The sequence below is a fragment of the Octopus bimaculoides genome, chromosome 18 (genome assembly GCF_001194135.2).
Source record: "Octopus bimaculoides isolate UCB-OBI-ISO-001 chromosome 18, ASM119413v2, whole genome shotgun sequence".
NCBI lineage: Eukaryota > Metazoa > Mollusca > Cephalopoda > Octopoda > Octopodidae > Octopus > Octopus bimaculoides.
In genome coordinates, this window is record NC_068998.1 from 52,124,518 (window position 1) to 52,129,339 (window position 4,822).

Consider the following 4,822-nt stretch of genomic DNA (forward strand, 5'->3'; position numbering starts at 1 on the left):
TAAATGTTTTTCTTACCTTATCTTTTTTCTTTTTTTCATCTTTTACTTGTGTTAGTCATTAGCCTGTGGCCATGCTGGAGCACCACCTAGAAGATATTTAGTTGAATGAATCAACCCCTGTTTTTAAACCTGGTACTTATTTTGTCGGTTTCTTTTGCTGAACTCCTCAGTTATGGAGACAAACCAACACCAGTTGTCAAGAGGTGATGAGGTAGAAACACACACACTCACACACACTTACACATACACAAACACACACACACACACTTACATACACATACGCACACAAACACACACACACACACACATATAAAAGGTTTCTTTTAGTTTCCATCAGCCAAATCCACTCACAAAGCTTTGGTCAGCCTGAAGCTATAGTAGAAGACACTTGCATAAAAGTGCCCTGCAGTGGTACTGAACCCGGAACCTTGTGGTCAGAAAGTCAGCTTTTTACCTCACAGCCACACCAGTTCCTGATATTTAAAAATGAACTCTGTTAATGAGTCTTCAAAATCATTAAAACACATTCACTTTAGCATTATTTATTTGTTTTAAAAAGGGGGTTGTCATTGAAGGCTGTAATTTGAGGGGGTAAGCATGCAAAGAAAGAGAAGCATTGTTGGGGGTCACATTTGACATCAATAAGCGGAAGTTAAAAAACAAAAACAGAAGAAGGGTCAGAGCCCACTAAAGGGATCCGGGACAAAGACAATCTCTGCAGTTTCAATGGTGATTTTGTGGTGGGTTGGCCAAGGCACATGGTTCAGGGGTTAGAGCGTCATGCTAACAATCATGAGGTAGTGAGTTCAATTCCCAGACTGGGCTGTGTGTTGTGTTCTTGAGCAAGACACTTTATTTTTCAGTTCTCCCTTCCTAATTATTATTAACTAATTAGACATTTACTATATTGAGCACGATGACATTAACTTGACTCTTTGAAGCAAAAATTCTAAAATTAAACAGAAAACAGCCGAATCTGATAGAAGTAGTATCAGTGAATGTTAGATTTCACTTCTTCCTCACAGAAAACTAATTCATTCTTCTTTGAAAAGATTTTTTGGTTAAAAGAATATATAGTAGTTTGTTCATAACCAATACGGTTGACTGAATTAAGTATACTAGAATTCTGAAAGTTAGAATTTATGAACAATAACAGCATCTATCCATTGGTTTGTTGTACAGCTATGACAGACCAATCACTGATTTTACTGTTTTATCTAATAGTGAAAGTGATAATAGAACGTTTGTGTTGCTCAGTCAGAATAAAAATCAAAAGGTATTTTTCTTTGAATGCTCCAGTTTATTGGTAATTTTCTCATAAATATACATCAGCAAAGGACACACACACACATGCGCGCGCGCGTCATCATTATCATTATAATCAATAACACCATCATCATTATCATCATCTTTTTAATGTTCACGTCGTGCAAAGTTCAAACGAAATTAATTGACGCATTTTTTTGTGACCAGATGCTCTTCCTCTCACCGACCTTTACCTGTTTCCGAGCAAGGTAATATTTCTACATGGCTGGACATATTTTCGCAGATGAGTAGATATGAAGAACATTGCTTGTATAAAGGAAGCACTTGTCTTCAGTTGTTGCATGGTGTCAAACCAAAGAAACACACACACACACACAATACACATACATGCACACATATGTAAGCATGCACGTACACACACACATAATCGACAGAAATAATGGGTTATATACATTTATTTATTTAACATAGGCTTACAGCTGTTTCAGACATACATTTGGGTGCATCATGGTTCTGTTTTATCAAAGGACTGAAAATATATGGAGAAAATAAACGCTTCCAGTGTTATATTCTTCAAAGCCAAAACAAATCCAGCCCCTCGTATGTGTGTGTGTGTGTGTGCGCACGCGCTTGAGCTGCATGCTTATTATTATAATTATTTCATTGACGATCTCCAAATTAAATGCTTGGTTGATTTTTTTTCTACTCTAGGCACAAGACCCGAAATTCTGGGGGAAGAAGCCAGTCAATTAGATCGAACCAGTACGCAACTGGTACTTAATTTACCAACCACGAAAGGATGAAAGGCAAAGTCGACCTCGGTGAAATTTGAACTCAGAACATAAAGACAGACGAAATACCATACACTTCACGCTTTTGTATGAAATTCATGCACTCCATACGTTTCACACTTGTGTAGGAAATGCAGTCACGCCGTAGGTTTCATGCTTGTCTATGAAATTCATGCATTTCATGACTCTGTATGAAATTCAATGATTTCATACGTTTCACGTTTGTGCATGAAAGTCATGTACTTCATAAGTTTGACTCCTGTGCATGAAATTCTATCACTTCACATGTTAAACGCATGTGTATGAATGTTATGTAATTCCTACGTTCCAGGCTTGTGTATGAAAATCAATAACTTCATAGGTTTCATGCTTGTATATGAAATTCCTGCAATTCATGCGATTCATGCTTGTGTATAACATTCATGCACTTCGTAGGTTAAAAGCTTATTTATGAAATTCATGCATTTCATATGTATCTCTCTTCTGCATTAAATTCCAACTCCTCATATGTTAAATGCTTGCGTATGAAATTTTATAAAATCATACGTTTCACGTTACCGTGTGAAATTAATGCATTTCATACGTTTCACGCTTGAGTATGAAATACAATTATTCAATACATTTCACGCTACTGTATGAAACTCAATCCATACGTTTCAGACATCTGTATGAAATTCATGCACTACATACGTTTCAGACTTGTGTATAAAATTCATGCACTTTGTAGGTTTCAGACTTGTGTATGAAAATCATGAAATACGTACCTTTCAGACTTCTTAAAGAAATTCATGCATTTCATACGTTTCAGACTTGCATACGAAATTCGTGCGCTTCGTACGTTTCAGACTTCCGTACGAAATTCGTGCACTTCGAACGTTTCAGACTTGCATGCGAAATTCGTGCACTTCGTGCGTCTCAAATTTGCGTACCAATTCGTGCACTTCGTACGTCTCAAAATTGCATACCAAATTCGTGCACTTCTTACATTTCAAACAAACGTACGAAATTCATGTACTTCGTACGTTTCAGACATACGTAGGAAATTGGTGCACTTCGTCCGTTTCAGACTTGCGTACAAAATTCCTGCACTTCGTCCGTTTCAGACATGCGTAATAAATCGTGCACTTCATACGTTTCAGACTTGCGCACGAAATTCGTGCACTTCGTCCGTTTCAGACTTGAATCCGAAATTCGTGCAATTCATACGTCTTAGACATGCATATCAAATTCATGCACTTCGTACGTTTCAGACTTGCGCACGAAATTCCTGTACTTCATCCGTTTCACACTTGCGTACGAAATTCGTGCACTTCGAACGTTTCAGACATGCGTACGAAATTCGTGGACTTCGAACGATTCAGACTTCTGTACGAAATTACTGTACTTCATCCGTTTCAGACTTGCATACGAACTTTCTACACTTCATACGTTTCATACATGCGTACGAAATTCGTGCACTTCGTCCGTATCAGATATGCGTAAGAAATTCGTGCACTTCATACGTTTCAGACTTGCGTACGAAATTCGTGTACTTCATCCGTATCAGACTTGCATACGAACTTCTTGCACTTCGTCTGTTTCAGACTTACGTACGAAAATCCTGCACTTCGAACGATTCAGAGTTGCGTACCAAATTGCTGTACTTCATCCGTTTCAGACTTGCATACCAACTTTCTGCACTTCATAAGTTTCAGACTGGCGTACGAAATTTGTGCACTTCGTCCGTTTCAGACTTGAGTCCGAAATTCGTGCAATTCATACGTCTTAGACATGCGTACGAAATTCGTGCACTTCATACGTTTCAGACTTGCGTACGAAATTCGTGCACTTCATACGTTTCAGACTGGCGTACGAAATTTGTGCATTTCGTCCGTTTCAGACTTGAGACCGAAATCCGTAAACTTCATACGTTTCAGACATGCGTACGAAATTCGTGCACTTCATATGTTTCAGACATGTATACGAAATTCCTGTACTTCGAAGGATTCAGACTTGCGTACGAAATTCCTGCACTTCGTCCGTTTCAGACGTGCACAGGAAATTCCTGCAATTCGTCCGTTTCAGACGTGAAAAGGAAATTGCTGCTCTTCGTCCGTTTCAGACATGAACAGGAAATTCCTGCTCTTCGTCCGTTTCAGACATGAACGGGAAATTGCTGCTCTTCGTCCGTTTCAGACGTGAACAGGAAATTCCTGCTCTTCGCCCGTTTCAGACATGAACAGGAAATTCCTGCTCTTCGCCCGTTTCAGACATGAACAGGAAATTCCTGCACTTCGTCCGCTTCAAACATGAACAGGGAATTCCTGCTCTTCGCCCGTTTCAGACTTGAACAGGAAATTCCTGTTCTTCGTCCGTTTCAGACATGAACAGGAAATTCCTGCACTTCGCCCGTTTCAGACATGAACAGGAAATTCCTGCACTTCGCCCGTTTCAGACATGAACAGGAAATTCCTGCTCTTCGCCGTTTCAGACATGAACAGGAAATTCCTGCTCTTCGTCCGTTTCAGACATGAACAGGAAATTCCTGCACATCGCCCGTTTCAGACATGAACAAGAAATTCCTGATCTTCGCCCGTTTCAGACATGAACAGGAAATTCCTGCTCTTCGTCCGAATCAGACATGAACAGGAATTTCCTGCACTTCGTCCGTTTCAGACATGAAGAGAAAATTCCTGCACTTCGTCCGTTTCAGACATGAACAGGTAATTCCTGCATTTCGTCCGTTTCAGACATGAACAGGAAATTCCTGCTCTTCGTCCGTTTCA